The sequence below is a fragment of the Ursus maritimus genome, unplaced genomic scaffold (assembly GCF_017311325.1).
Source record: "Ursus maritimus isolate PB19 unplaced genomic scaffold, ASM1731132v1 scaffold_29, whole genome shotgun sequence".
Taxonomy (NCBI): Eukaryota; Metazoa; Chordata; class Mammalia; order Carnivora; family Ursidae; genus Ursus; species Ursus maritimus.
In genome coordinates, this window is record NW_024425452.1 from 30985320 (window position 1) to 31002453 (window position 17134).

General features: G+C 36.9%; 1 long non-coding RNA gene across 1 annotated transcript in view; it reads left to right on the plus strand.

Annotated features, from left to right (window-relative positions):
- Positions 1-16735, plus strand: part of LOC121105722 — a 29491-nt gene extending 12756 nt beyond the window's left edge. Inside the window, exon 3 of the long non-coding RNA XR_005838354.1 lies at positions 16510-16735. This is a non-coding gene — a long non-coding RNA (uncharacterized LOC121105722). The remainder of the gene's footprint in view (positions 1-16509) is intronic.
- Positions 16736-17134: the final 399 nt, after the last annotated feature.

The following is a 17134-nucleotide window of genomic DNA, read 5'->3' on the forward strand; positions in this document are numbered from 1 at the left end:
TGTTGTTCAGGTGTCAATTTTTCCCAATCTGATCTACACATCCAAAGCAATACCAATCAAAATCCCAGAAAACTATTTTGTAACTATTAACAAACTGTAAAGTTTTTATTGAAGGCAAAAGAATAGCCAACACAATACTTAAAAACAGAATCAGAGAACTTATACTACTTGATTTCAAGGCTTGCTATCAAGCCACAGTAATCAAGATGGTGTGGTATTGAAAGAATGGATTCATAGAATAATGGAAGAAATATAAAGTCCAGAAATAGACCCACACATATATAGTCAACTGATCTTTGATAAAGGAACAAGGCCAATTCAATGGAAAAAGTATAGTCTTTTCAATAAATGGTGCTGGAAGAATTGTATATCCACATGCAAAACAAAACAACAAAAAAATTAGAGACCATCTATCTTTTATCAAAACTAACTAAAATTGGTCGTAGACCTAAATGTAAAATAATAAAACTTCTGGATGAAAAGATAGGATAAAATCTAGGTGACTTTGGTTAGGCGGATAAGTTTTTAGATATAGCATAAAAGCATAATCCATGAAAGAAAAAAACTGATAAGTCATTAAAATAGAAATTTCTGCTCTGTGGAAGATGGTTTAGAGAATGAAAAAATAAGCCACAGATTTGGAGAAAATATTTGCAGAACACTTATCTGACAAAGGACTTGCATCTGAAATATACAAAGTATTCTTAAAACTTGACAGTAGTAAAGCAAACAACGCAATTTTTTAAAAAAGCAAGAAATCTGGACACCTCACCAAAGAAAATACACAAATGGCAAAAAAACATGTGAGATGCTCAATTTGCTATTAGATGCTCAATTTGCAAATTAAAACAACGAGGGGCGGCTGGGTGGCTCAGTCGTTTAGCATCTGCCTTCAGCTCAGGGCATGATCCCAGAGTACTGGGATCCAGCCCCACATCAGGCTCCTCCGCTGGGAGCCTGCTTCTTCCTGTCCCACTCCCCCTGCCTGTGTTCCTCTCTCGCTGGCTGTCTCTCTCTCTGTCAAATAAATAAATAAAATCTTAAAAAAAAAAAAGAAAAGAAAAAAGAAAAATGTTTAAAAAAATAAAATAAAAATAAAACAACGATATACTACATGCCTATTAGAATGGCTAAGTTCCAAAGAAGACTAACAAATACCAATTGCTGGTAAAGTTACAAAGCAACAGGAACTCTCTCATTCACTGATAGCTGGAATGCAAAAGAAAAAAAAAAAAGGTTCAGCCATTTTGAAAGGTAATTTGGCAGTTTCTAAATATAGTCTTACCGTATAATCCAGAAATTGTGCTTCTGAGTATTTGCCCAAATAATTTGAAAACTTAGGTCCAACAAAAATTTGCACATTGATGTGTATAATAGCTTTATTCATAATCACTAAAAACTGAAAGTAAGCAAGCTGCTCTTGAATGGTACATTCATACAGTGGAATATTATTCATCAATAAAAGTAAATAAGCTATCAAGCCATGAGAGACATGGGTGAAACTTACATGTGTATTGCTAGTTGGAAGAAACTGGCCTGAAAAGGCTATATACTGTATGATTCCAATTGTTTGACATTTCTGAAAAGGCAAAACTATAGAAACAGTAAAAAGACCTGTGGTTTCCATGGGCTCAGGGAGGTAGAAGGTCCTATGTCTAGCACAGGACATTTTGTAGGGCAAGGAAATTATTCTATATGAGACTGTAATGGTAGATAAATAGCAGTATGCGTTTCTCAAAATCCATAAAACTTGACGGCAGAGAATGAGCCTTAACATATGTAAATTTTTCTTAATCATTTAGGAGTTTGAGGAATCCCAAGATGGAATACAGACTGTGACAAAAGAATCTAAGTGTATTACAAAATGTTTAGTATGACCTCAATGAAAGGGGTAAGGGTAAAATTTGCAGATGTAAGTATATTTGGAAATGAGTAGAGTCTGTAAGACTAAAGGCAAAAGGAACTGTAAATAGTCAATGTACTCTAATTGATAAAGTGGTTTCCCACAGGAGTAAAGGTCAACAATTCTGATATTGCTGTATGTGCATACTAGAATTGAACAATTAAGTAAATGCATGGCAAATGATGTGAGTCAGGTTTCTCACTATTGGAGTGGAAGTTTATAGGTAAGCTAGGAGAGGAAGCTAAAATGATCCATGTAGTAATAGATTAGGGTTGGAGACACCAGTGTAAACTCATGTTTACCTTGATATAGATGCAAACAGTTACATATAGATGTATTTATTGATATGTGTATATACACGGGTTACTATATGCATGTATTGTTTTTGCTTTATCAGCTGAGAGGGTTTAGAAGTATTGGTACCCTACTAGCAATAAGCACACTTAGTACCCAGATTTTGGTTTGTAATACTATTCTCCAGTCGAAATAACCAGGGATCCTTGGAAAAATGACTGATTCCAAGACTGGGGCAGGAAATGTATATGATGATCTCAGAACATCTTTTAGTACTAGAAGTCAAAAGAAATTAAAGGGGAAGAAGTAATTGGTGCACGTATGGCAAAAGAACATCAGAGATAACTACAAGAGCTCCCAATGCCCAAAGTTGGAACACTTTGTGCAAAAAAATAGATAAAGTAGTATTGTAACCCAAGGTGTAAAATTAATATTTATGATTGTGTACTGATATAAACAAATGATTAGATAAATGGGAAAGAAGAGAGAAATATCTCTTGCAGAAGAATTCCTAATTATTACGTATATACTCCACCTTCAAGGAGGTGGAATATAGGGGCGCCTGGGTGGCTCAGTCGGTTAAGCGTCTGCCTTTGGCTCAGTTCATGATTCCAGGGTCCTGGGATTGAGTCTCGCATCAGGCTCCTTGCTCAGCAGGGAGCCTGCTTCTCCTCATCTCCCCCTGCTTGTGCTTTTTCTCACTCTCTTTCTGTCAAATAAATAAATAAATAAAATCTTAAAAGAAAAAAAAAGGAGGTGGAGCATAACACCCCATTCCTTAAGTAAGGGCTACACATAGTGACTTCTTTCCAAAGAGTATAATATGGAAAGGGAAGAAAAAGAGTAACTTTACAATGGCTAAATCTGACAGACACTGCCTCAGCCAGGTGATCAGGGTCAACATTAACAATGATAGTATGTACCCTTGCGCTGACGTAATGAGAATGGTGGTTTACCTGTGTGGTCTTTATACCCCAAACCCATAACCCAAGTAGAATCATGTGGAGAACATAAAATAAATTCCATTTGAGGGACATTATATAAAATATCTAACTAGTACTCATTAACACTGTCAAGGTCATCAAAAGCAAAGACAGTTTGAGAAACTGTCATAACCAAGAGGAGCCTAAGGAGACATGAAAACTAAAAGTAATGTATTATCCTGGATGGGATCTTGGAATAGAAAAATAACATTAGGTAAAAACTAAGGAAATCTGAGTAAAGTACTAACTCAGTATTGGTTCAATAATTGAGACAAATGTACCACACTAATGTAAGATGTTATTAATAAGGGAAACTAAGTATAGGGTGTATGGGACTCTTTTTCAGTTTTTATTTAAACTGTCTAAAAAATAAAGACTTTTAAAAATCATAAATAAAACATGAAAAAATAGTTATAACCTTTTGCAGTAATTTCAGTTCTAGGAATATATCTTAAAGAAATACCTACTATGTATCTTGTAGTAAAGTAGGTTTTACAGTAGTACCTAAAGCATAAGCATGTGGTGAAACTTAAATGAAGTCAGCCGTATAAAGTAGTATAAGCACTCAATAAATATTGGTTATTACTGTTTTTGTTATTATTCAAAGCTGACTCTGACTCGGGCACAATCCTCAAAGAACTGACAGGGCAATAGAAAGATAAATAAATAAGCTTATCTATTGCCTCGACTTCTGGCACCCAGTGAATATAGTAGCAATAATGGCATTAACCTCAACAACCTTGATGACAAATTTAATACAGAAGTATGATGGAGTGCAATGGAAACAGGAGGATCTCCTAACTTAAACTGGAGATGTCAGTGGCTTTCTAGAAACGACAAATAGCTAAGACATGTGTCATGAATAAATGTTAACTAATTCATGTGTTCATTCAGCAAACATTCACTGAGTTATTACTATGTATATCAGGCACTATTCCATTGTTTTGAGAAATCAAAAGTGATTTCCCCACCACACTGCCGCCTTCTATAACTTGTACTTTTTCTTTAAATAGTTGAAATCATCCAGTATCATATCTTGGGCCAATGGGCATTCTTTGGAGAAAAATTTCTCTGAAAATTAGTAAGTGTTATCCTGACCAGGGCATATTAGACTTAAATTGCATGCTGCTGATGGGTATTAAGGAGGGCACGTATTGCATGGTGCACTGGGTGTTATACGCAAGTCATGAATCATGGAACGTTACATCAAAAACTGGGGATGTACTGTATGGTGACTAACATAATATAATAAAAAAATTATTATTAAAAAAAGCATTAAATTGCATGGGTTTGTCAGTGTATAGGACCTAAATGATCATAAAATTCTCCCCATTTATAAAGTCAAAGTGGAAAGTGAAATACTATGCTTTCATACTCTACTAAGACCATTAAATCAAGAAATGAAATCAAGTCTGTAAGTAATATGGTTTATCCAGTAGAGCTAACTAACTGATCAGCAAAATCAAATTATAATTGCCATAGACCAAATTAGATTGAGCAACATTTCTTATATTACTAGTCAGATTTTGGTCTAGAATAATACAAAAAAATTCCAAGTAAAGGATGACATGTGAATTAGTGTTGGCCACAAAATTAACACAATTGTAAAATAATTAGTCTCTTGGTAAATTTTTGGTAGTATGCATTTATTCTTTTCTGATCTGTGGTAAATAAGGATAAAACTGAAGAAAAACAACGCATTTTGAGCACATTTTATTAGAGCCTAACAATAGGTTCCTTATTTTCCTTTGGCACTTTGTCTGCAACAGATGATAGATATTAAGAGCAAGTAGGAAGATAGTATGTTATAATGGAAAGCATCCTGGACCAGGAGTCAGGGAGAACTCAGTTCTGTTTTTATCTCTGACTCTAAGGTGTGTGGGCATGGGCAAGTCACTAGTCATTTTACGGCCCTTTTTATCTGATAAATAAAGATAATGTATTCTCTATCTACTTCGCATAATTGTTGTATGGGTCAAATGAGGTAATGAATATGAAAGTATATTTAAATTACAGCATTTTTACCACTGAAATTGTTACTAATAAACATATTTAAAAGAGGATCGGTTCTTCATGGGAAATTGAAAAGATTTTTTAAAAGATATTGTGATATATCTTTCTTCATTAGTAATTGAACTAAGTAATCATATATAATGTTGTAAAATGTACTTTGTACAAAAAGGAAATAAGCATCAATAACTATTTCTTTCCATGGGAAAAGAGTATAGCCCTTTAGGTATTCCGTTATATTTTCTCGTGTTGAAAAAACCTCCCCTAGTACCTTTAAAAGGATTATGCAGATTTGGCCACCACAAATGTAATTTAGATAACGTAGAACTGTTTGTTTTTTTTTTTAAAGAATTTATTTATTTATTTATTTATTTATTTATTTATTTGAGAGAGAGAGAGCACAAGCGGGGTGAGGAGGCTGTGTGTGCAGGGAGAAGGAGAAGCAGGCTCCCCGCTGAGCAGGGAGCCAGATGCAAGACTCGATCCCAGGAGTCTGGGATCGTGACCTGAGCCAAATGCAGACGCTTAACCAACGGAGCCACCCAGGTGCCCTAACTTGGAATTGTTCATTGTTTTTATTGTTCTTAAAAAGAATAACATGAGCTATATTCTCTAATCTTTGATTAGATATTATTTTCTCTCAAAGTTGTTGATGGATATATTGGAAAAGGAGAACTTAAGTATTCTTTAGAATTTTTATCTGTCCCCTCATGACAAATACTTCTATCCCTTCTCCCTATATCATGTTTTCTTCTCAGTCATTTCATAGGAGGCGAGAGAAACATACAGTTCCTCGAACAAGTGTTCGTAAAAAGACAGCCCAAGAGGTGCTGCACAGTGATTTTTAGCTTCCTAGAAGAAGCAGATGTGGATAACGGTCCTCAAAAGTAGCCTTGATCTGCACTAGCAGTGAGGAGGGAAACAGCAGGTGCCCACATTTTGGAGGAAATAACTGAGAAAGAAAAGAGAGAAGGTCTTAGAGGTGGACTGATACCTGCACAGTAATAGAAGTTATTTAAGAGTAGGGACTGTATCTCTATATCTGTGATGCTATGAACAGTGCCTGATAGTGAGTAGATGTTCAACATAAATGCCAAATGTTGAATGGATGGATGGATGGATGGATGAAGAATGGATAAGTAGATATAATAGACTTATCTAGAAAATATAGACTAATGGAATGTATCACAATCTCTTGAAGTCCTATCGACTAGGCAGGATTAAAGGTAGAGGTGGGAATAGCAGCCATGTACCCACACACGCACACACCAGGCATTCTATCTCTTTGTCTAATTACTGTAGCCAGTCTCCACTCTCCTAATTACCATTTGGCAAAAGTAAATAAGACCAAAATACCATGAAGATCGTTATTTACAAGGCACTGAGCTTTACTAATTTGCTAGCTAGGAAATATTAGATTATAGTGTGTGATGAATATTTATAAAAATCTCTGTTCACTATAATTGATATTTGAGAATTTAATTCAAAATTTTGGAGCATTACAAATGTAAATGAGCAGACATTTCTTCTGAGTGGAAATGTGGGGCAAAAGAGTAAAGCTCAATAAAAAGAAAGTCAAAAAGAATAAGAAGGCAAAAAACCCAAAAACATTTTGACAACAAAACAGCTAGAACTAAGTAATGATTTCTTGTAATGTACACATTCTAAAATATCCTTTCTATGCCCAGACTGAATATGAATTTACAGCATCTGTTCTCTTTGATATCATGCAGCAAAAATGGCATGTATCCTATAACACTGCAGGTGAGTAGTAAGAAAAGAAGCAGCTAAGGCCACCATACTCACTATTTTGGTATTTCCAACATAGCACTTCCTGTTCCATAGGCTTTTAATTAAATTATCAATAAAAAAGATATGAATGAAAGTAGCTTATATCAGAGGCAGCAAAGTAAAATTCCTACAACTTCCATAAAACTAACAAAAACAAGTGACATCTTTGTATCTTTTGGCACATATACTCACCAATAAATACAGAAGTAATGATAAAAAGTAGAAAAGCCATGATTTTCCATCAGCTACAGTAATAGTTGCTTCTGGCTAAAACTATTAATAGATGCTAAAATTATTGATTGAAGGATTGTTAAAGAAGAACAGGATAGTCACATAATCTGAAACATCATTTCACACAGATTACATTCATTACGAAGGGGAAAAGAAGGTTTTACAATGGAAAATTGGCAGATAGTACCTTAACAAAATGATTGAGTTAATATGAGCAGTAATGGAAACTGATGTCATGTGTCTTCTGAAGTGAGGCCATGCAAAGGCTACCACGTATGTAATACTACATGATCCCATTTCTCTAAAAGGGCAAGCAGAAAGCTCCTATGTAGTGCCTCTTCAGAAGGCTTTCAGGGAAACTGTCAGGTTCAGTTATAAAATGAATCACAGGTGAAAGTTTTGGGGGTCAGTTTCAGCAAAATGTATTGGCAGCAAGTATTTCTAGGAGATTCTGTGTCCTCTCATGTATTTTATCACATATATCTTTAAAAACAAAGTCATAAAAGCAATACAATACAAAACTTTCCCCCTGGAGTTGCACATACTTGTGTGTGTATATGGTAAGTAATGTATCTCTGTGTTTGAGCGATGAGAGTTTCGTGAGGGAGCTTGGATCAGTCATTATTTGTTACGTATCTCTCAAAAGGTGTCTCTCTTCCATCCTTGCTTTTTTCAGTTTACCCTTGATATTGGAGCCAATGCATCAAAACACGCAGCAGAGGGAAAAATATATACCAGTGAACATCCTTATGCTGAACATTTCAATAACTCAACACTGAGAAACTCATGTGATCGTGGATTCACAGTCCCTGTCTAGCACAGTCCTTGGAGGCGTGGCCTGTCTCCATCCCTTCCTATTCTGCTGTACCCCCAGGAAGCCCAGCTAGCTCGAGGTGTGCCCTGATCCAGTACCTCCCTCATACCAGGGCAGGAGCCCCTCGCCTGAGCCCCAATTCTCACATACACACCAACAAATACTTTTATTAATAAACACATTCAATCTCTGTTACTCATCTAGTGCTCAGCTTACACAGTGTGATTTGTAACCCTAAACATCCACTCTTGTTCCTAACCCCATTCAAGCCCCAAGGAAATGTTTCTCCAAACGTTTTATCCTAGGACCTTTGAAACAAAAGGCACCTGCACCCCTGAGGGTTTGTGGGTTGTGCCACTGCCAACACTGGAGATGGACACTGCTTCAGAGCATTCTTAGTGATAGAAATGCTTAGATTAGAGAAAGACTAATTAACTTGTCAAGTTCTTCCTCTTAACATCATTCCCAGTAGTGTGGAACATCCATTTGCTTGCTTCTCTTTGTGTTTCAATGTATGGGTCTGAAGGCCTTTACCAATTAATATAGTGTTTGTAACAGTTTATGTGGCTGTCCAATATGGTAGACTTAACCACATGTGGTTGTTGGGGCACCTGAAATGTAGCTAGTCTGATGGGGAACTGCTATACGTGTAACATAGACATCTAATTTTTCACAATCAGTGTGAAAAAAAAGAATGTGAAAGACCTCATTAATTATTGTTTTATAGATTACATGTTGGAACAATATTTTAATACTTTGCATTAAATAAAATATATTATTAAAACTAATTTCAATTACTTTAAAGAATTGTGAATAGTCTTCTTTAATTGAGATATAACTGATATATATTACTTTCAGGTGAACAACATAATGATTTAATATTTGTACATACTACAAAATGATCACCAGAATAAGTCTAGTTAACATCTGTCATCATACATAGTTACACATCTTTTCCTTATGATGAGAACTTTTAAGACCTACTCTCTTAGCAACTTTTAAGTATACAATATAGTGTTATTAACTAGAGTCAGTATGCTGTACATTGCATCCCTAGAATTTATTTATTTTTTAATTGAATGTTTTTACCCTTTGACCACATTTACCTATTTTTTCCACCCCTCATCCCCACCTCTGACAACCACCAATTTGTTCTCTGTATCTGTGAGTTTGTTTGGGGTTTTTGTTTTGTTTTAACATTTCACATGTAAGTGAGATCATACAGCATTTGTTTTTGTCTGTCTGAACTTTTTCATTTATCATGATGCCCTCAAGGCCAATGGGTGGATAGTTTTATTTTTATAAAGATGTCTACTAAGATTTAATTAAATGGTTAAAAATGATTTAGAAAATCAACTTTATGTAATGACTTTGATTAAAATTTTTCATATGCAGGCGCCTGGGTGGCTCAGTTGGTTAAGTATCTGCCTTTGGCTCAGGTCATGGTCTCGGGTCCTGGGATTGAGTCCTGCATCGGGCTCCTTGCTTAGCAGGGAGCCTGCTTCTCCCCCTGCCTGCCGTTCCCCCTGTTGCGCTCTCTCTCTGTCAAATAAATAAATAAAATATTTTTAAAAATTTTTTCATATGCATTGATTAGAAATTGTATTTTGACTTAATTTTAATGTACATATAATTTCAATATTTTATAAGAAAATGATTTTTTGGAAAAATATATGTAAAATATCTTAATTTTTATATTTATTTTAATTTTTGCTGAAAATACATTCAAATTTTGTACTGTTAATATAGTTGCAATTAATTTTTAATCTTTTAGCTCTTCACTATCACTAGAACATAAATAATGTAAAAATCTTAATTAGAATAATACAATGAGTGATCTTTTTCTGACGAAAGTAAGAAAAATAAATTCACAGAGTGAGTCAAATTATAAATAATTTATAAATTATAGAGTTTTATGTTATTATTAATATAAACATCTCTGCCCCATCAACAACAAAAAAATCCCTAAAATGTAGAGTAATAATTAAACTCAAATGTCGTCTATGTTTTGCCAACTATCAGTAACAGCCAGCCATAGCTTTAAACATGTATTTTATTCTTGTTGTTATGAATGTACTGTTGTTTCAGTAGGAAGAGAGAACATACTTCATCTTACAGCTTGTTAGCCTGACCTATAACATTTAAATATTTAGATATATGCTTTGTGGACCTCTATCTGTACTCTTGCCATGGAGCTCACAAATATTAGGAGTGGACCTTTTCTGATCGTAAGGGAGACCCAAGGTAACCCAAAATTTCACTTAATAATGAATTAAGTGAAATAGGATATTCTCCATGGAACCACATCATATGGAGTTTCCATGGTTTCTGGGGAGCCTTCAGAGTTGACGACATTTGTATGGCCCTCTCGAGGTCTTTGTGACCCAACTAAAGTGTCCAGCCTAACTCATCTGCACATTTACACCTTGGTCTGGATGGAAAGGGGTGGATATAAGAAATTGGTGGGCAAGAGAATGAACCTAGCAATCTCTTTTTGCATATGTGTCTTCCTACTTTTGCCCTTTCCAGACTAAGTTAAATAGTCTGGCCGGCAATTGCTGAGACAGGTTTAAAGCCAATTCAAAACTTCTGAACTATACGCAATATCATGGCTATGGTGCCAGCTTTTAGTAGAAACTGGGTCAAAGGGTGGAGTAGGTAGAAGCAATGCTCTTCGAAAGGCACACTCAGCCACCTGCCAGCTAAGCTGATTGAGGAGTAAGGCTCTTGAAGAACCCAAGGGAAAGTTGTGAGCAGACTTGTTTACTAAGTTGATTCACATATTATTTAAACAGTCCATGAGACTATTCACTCCACTCTGAAAACTAATGACTATTTTCACTGACAAAAACTATAGAATTATGAATAGTACTTATGGCAGAAATAAAAATGGACTTGGAAGCAAAAGTTCAGAATTCTCATCCTTGTTTTGCTATTTTCCAGACATATAACCCATGGCAAGTCATTAAACTGTTCTAGTCTTCAATCTCCTATCTGCAAAATGATGAAAAAAAAATATTATGCCTATTTCATTAACTGATACGAGGATCAAAATGAAGCTCTTTGCAAATCTCCAGGTTATTTACACTAGAAAACATTACCATTTTTTGTTTTGCTCTTGATATTTCCTTCAGGAACTTATGACCAATTTCCTATAATTACTATTACCATTACATATTGATATGGGTTTATTTGATGTGATTACATTGTAAGATATATTTCTTTCCCAAACGACTACAATTCAGAACTCTAAATCACTAATTATTAAATATCCAAACTTTATTAAAGTACTATTCCAGGGGAACTTACTTTTTTTTAAACCTCAATTTCACTCACTAAGAGTGCTGTATTTTCCCCCTGAATTCCTATTTCTCTCTCTCTCTCCTTTCATTTTAAAAAATCGGATGACATATTTTCTCTAAGATACTTATGTTGTCAAAAAAGTTATCATTTACCAGTGTCTGCTTTTCTTCTGTCTCTCCTTCCTGCGCTCATCTACAGTCGATAGGAAAGGTGCCTCTTAATTTTCTCATCTTGACTGTTTTTACAGAAAAGGACCCTTGTTGCTCCCTTCTTCACCCCCACAGCCATCTGTGGGTTCCACTCCGACAGGACTAGTTGGGCTGTTGGACACTCTCTGTGCAACCTTGCCCTATCAGATAAATCAGGGAGTGAGCCTCTGACAGGTGCTGCTGTCACTATCCCAGATGTCCATGGAGCAAGTGGTACTCTAATCAGATTGTGTGCACACATGGTTGTGCAAGAGGCTATGGGTGCGTGATTTTTCCTTGCCCCAGATAAATGCCTTGCCACATCTGTGCGCTCAGAGTCAGTAAAATCCTTTCTTAAGACTTGAAATAAAAGAGAACATTATGAAAATATTAAGACATTGCTCCTGTTACTAAAAGTTGCACATTTAATTATGTAAGAAGAAAACTTCAGCTACCTAAATATTAGGATAAAATTTAATTATTTTCCTAATAACTGAGGAAAGGCATTGAGTTACTCTATGTATTCAGATAATAAGTTAATGCAGGCCCCTCCCAGGCAACACAATTAGAAGATAATTCTAAATAGGATCAATAAATAGATAGGAAAAGACTTTAACTATTCTGTACATTATATTTAATCTGCAGAAATTATTTTAGAATTTCAGAATACTGTTTATTATGTTTATCCTCACAGCTATGTGTTACAAAGTTAATTATATGTGTTTTAGTTGTTACAAATGTTCTCTAGGAATTCACATTGATGGCTTTTTGGGAATTATCCATTCCAGACAGGTGACCAGTCCCTTAGTATTTCCTTGCCTCACAGGCAAGAAATGGCAAGACTCCCAGAGGAGCTGGCTTCTTTCTGGGCGCGCTCAGAACACTGTACCTTCAGTACAGGTACTATCAGCCTTGCGGATGATTCCAGGACCCTGAATGTGGACCCAAAGCAGCAGATTCCCTGGAAGTGTCCCAGTAGTTCTTCAGTAATCACTGTGAGCACATGACTGATGACTGGAGCCCCCTAGAGTCTTAGTCAAACACAAGACACAGGTACAGCCTTGGGTGGGTGGAACCCCAATTATCACTGAATTTTCCACCAGCCTATAAAAATGGAGCATGGAGTTGGCTTTCAAGTGATTTATAGATTATAAACAAATATGGTAGTTCTTGCACTTTTGAATTTGTGAATTTGAATTGCATTATGGCTTTTAACATACACATTTCACAAACTGGACAAGGAATTAGAATTAATTATTAATTCTTGGTTTGAACAAGAGGTTATTGTTGAGATGATGATCTTAGAATAGTTAGGCTCACAGAGATATAACAGTAATCTTCACTTACTCCTTGGCCCTTTAATTGTGAAAACAGAGTAACGAAGTATAAAGACTAAAATTTTTTTTGAAAAAGCACGACAATTCTATCATCCAAATAAAGCAACTATTTTAATGCTGTGTATATCCTTCCGGTCAATATATATTAACAAGTAACCCATGTCTCCAATTTGAGGAGTATCATGGAGGAATTACAGCAGAATTATTGAAAGCCCAAATTCCTTCCAGCCCTTGATAGAACATCCTTTGGTGTGATTGACTTCTATGTTCCCTTTGGTGGCCTTTAAATTGCTCTTGCTGCCACCTTATGGCTTCTGTTGCTGCTGGCTGCTTTCTTACCAAGGGTGTGGGATAGCTTTATGTGATTTGAAAGCTTGTCACTGCTGAGTTCATTTGAAGATTTTCCTGTGCATCAGGATAACAGACCTGAGGTGCAGCTCCTGTAGGCTCACACCTGTCCGAACATGTCTGGGAAATTTGTGACCAGCCTATTTTCCTGGGGCCTGAAGAGCCTATGGAAAAAGCTTGAGTTTTATCTCCTGCTCGACTACCAGGCATTTGGGGTAAATTGTGAGATATTCTGACAGAAGTCAAATTGAGAGGGGGCTATAGAGAGTCTAATGGAAAAGAATTCATCCTAAGGGTGGAAGGATGGAGACCTAATGGAGTCCCAAGTATCAAACCCCTAGTCATCAGAGGAGAAAAGAGATTCTGAGTATACCTTTATGACTATCACACCTGTTCTTAGTCCCGTCCCATACATTTCTTGTCTGGGTCTACATCAAATGAGCACGATAAGTAAAAAATGGAAGAACATTCACTGAACACTTCATAAAACATGAAGGCATGCACACAGATATATTGCATTGCTTTTGACCCCTCAGAATGAATGTTACCAATTGGAGGCAGATAACCCCAATTTGCCGTAGATCACCAAGTTTTGGTTCTGCAAACTTTTAAGAATTGCAGCATGTGTGGTGACATCCTTTGTACTCAGTGGATTAGGAACAGGGTGAAGAATGAGACGCTTGGGGGAACAGGATCCGGGAAAGCTGTGGTGACCGTTGGAGGAGAAATGTGGTATCTAGTAAGGTATCTGTATCTCCAATCACAAGTAAGACATCCCCTACGACTCTCAGAAATGCTAAAGGGAGCATCCTTAGGGGTTGAGGATCAGCTTTATGCAACTAGGGTAATAAGATCTAAACTCTGAGTCGTCTTCAAATGACCGTGACCCCGAATGCACCTACAGGCTGGCAAGGTCCCTTTAGAGATAGATGCAGGCTCACAATAACCACAGATGGAAAATGCAGCTACATTTAACTACCATCTGGTCAAAATGGCTTAGTCTCTTAGGTTTTTAATAGTTCCCCTTGACTTATTATTTTTCTTTCATTTTTATTCAGCACATATTTATTAAGTATATCCTTTGTGCAGGGGGATATAGTATATAGTGTGCAAAACATATTTTAATCAAGTCCTTACAGACCTCTTAGCCTGGTGGACAACACAGATTCATCTATTTATTCATTCAACAATTTTTATTAATTTCCTACAATATGCTGGGTATCATTCAATGTTTTGGGCATAATAATGAATAAGTAAACAAGGAAGGATTTTAGTTTCAAAATGCTTTCTTGGTAGGAGTAGATAATAAACAAGGATAATAAGTTATAAACACAAAGATCAACAAAAGATAAATAACTACAGATAGGGCTAAGTACAGGGAAGGGAATAAGCATAGTGACATGATGACAGACAACTGAAAGGCCTCACTGAAGAGGTAATTTTTGAACAGGAATCTAAAAGATGGAAAAGAGCCAACCGCCGGAGATCTGCAGATGAGTGTTCCAGGTAAAAGCAACAATAAAAGGCAGGGCCCTTAGGTGAGAAAAAATTCAGTGTGTTCAAGGAACTGAGAGGAAGCCAGTGAGCTAGAGCTTAGTGAGAGAGGAGAATGTGAAGAGAATCGGGAAGGGCCAAACAATACAGGGCCTTAGACTTTGGTTAGGAGCATGGCCTCTTGCTTTGGTTACTAGGACGGCTATGGATGTTATAAGCAAGGCACAGTCATAATCCTAGACATTACAGTCACAGGTGCTGAGATTTTTCATTTCCATTTCCATTTGCTAACGGTACTCTCTCTCAGTTCTCAAGAAACTTAAATTCTGAAGAGCTGGTCCTGAGAAAATGTCAGCTGGCACCATTCAATGACTTACCACCAAGTCCATTCTTCGCACTAACGTGTGGTGTCTCTGCATTGACTCAAATATCTGCACTCCTGCTTACTCCCTCGGGAGACGTAATATGGGGCACTCCCTGAGACACTTGGTTTCCTCCTTTTTGCTGGAGGATTTCCATCCAAGACTAACTGTCTAGCAGCTGCCCCTCCCAGGAGGTTCATGGTGGTGAAACTTTTATAGGCCTACCTTTCACATTAGAACAGTCCTATGTTGGGGGTACATGGGTGGCTCACCAGTTAAGTATCCGACTCTTGACATTAGCTCAGATCTTGATCTCAGGGTTGTGACGCAAGCCCTAGTGTGGAGCCCACTAAAAAAATTAAAAACCAAAAAAAAAAAAAAAAGCCATAGGTTGAGTAATTTGGCAACATACACATAAAACTTGTAATTTAAAAGTCTTAATAATAGTAAGATAACAGGGAAAAGGGCAGAGATGTCCTGCAGACCTGATAGGACCCTGAGAAGAATGATTGGAGCAGCCAAAGGAAGACAATTCAAATACTATGTAGTGGCTGCCTGTTTTTTTTTTTTTTTAGATTTTATTTATTCATTTGAGAGAGAGACACCATAAGTGGGGTGCAGGGGGTGCAGAGGGAGACGGAGAGGGAGAAGCAGACTCCCCATTGAGCAGGAAGCCCAACGAGGGGCTTGATCCCAGGACCCCGAGACCACGACCTGAGCCAAAGGCAGATGCTTAACTGACTGAGCCACCCAGGCACACTGGCTGTCTGTTCTTATATATGGACACATGTCCAAAACCCAAGGGACTCTCAGAAATAGTGGAGGAACATGGATTTTTCAGAGAAACAGAAGTCTTAATTAGCAGGTAGGAAAGACTGAGTCACCAGAAGGCTAAAATATGGAACACAACTCCATCTTCAAAGTATCTCCTAAGCATTTTGAAAATATTTGGGGCTTCCTAATGGGATTTCTCATTTATGTTTATTTTACTTTCATCCATTCACCCACAATTAAAGAAATGTGTGTGTATGTATATGTATATAGTATATATACACATATATGTTTGCATAATTACATTTATGTATATAGTTTTAACTATATTAGTCACTATATATGCTGACATATATATATATTATATATGGACTGAATGTTTGTGTCGCCCTAAAATTCATATATTAAAATCCAAAATGTGGGACACCTGGGTGGCTCAGTCGGTTAAGCGTCTGCCTTTGGCTCAGGTCATGATCCCAGGGTCCTGGGATCAAGCCCCACGTTGGGATCTTTGCTCGGTGGAGAGCCTGCTTCTCCCTCTGCCTGCTGCTCCCCCTGCTTGTGCTCTCTCTCTCCCTGACAAATAAATAAAATTTAAAAAAAAATCCAAAATGTATATGGACACCCCCAATGGGATATGTTCTTATAAGAAAAGACTTTCCTCTCTCTGTTTTTCTCAGTCTGTACACAGAGGAAGACCATTCGAGGGACATGCTGAGAAGGTGGCCATCTGCAAGCTGAGAAACGAGGCCTCAGTGGACACCAATCCTGCTAGAACCTTGATCTTGGACTTCCAGCCTCCAGAACTGTGGGAAAATAGATTTCTGTTGTTTAATCCATTCATTTTCCTGCTTCTTTGAACAACCGGTAATGTTGTCAATTACATGTCAGACATTGTGAATTGGATCTGATTGGATTTTCTTGTATTTCTATACATCTTCTTAAGCTTTGTTTTGGGATTCAGTTAAATCATGTGGAAACAACTTGATTCTTTGAAGGCTTGCTCCTATGTTTTGTTAGGCTGGACCAGTGCAGTTTGTAGTTTAGGGCTAGTTTTGCTCCAGTACTGAGGCGATGTATAAGTCCTTCGTCTGATGCTCTGTGAACATGAACTATCCCTTGTTTTTTATGGGCTCTAGAGATTATTCCCTCTGATCCTGTCAGCTATTATTTTCCCCTGGCCTTGGGGGAAAATAAGACACATGCACTCATTGGTACTCAGCCAGAGCCTCAAGAGGCCTCTCTGTAGATTTCCAGAATTCTCTCCTGTCCTGCTCACTTTTTTTTCCTGGTACTCTGCCCTGT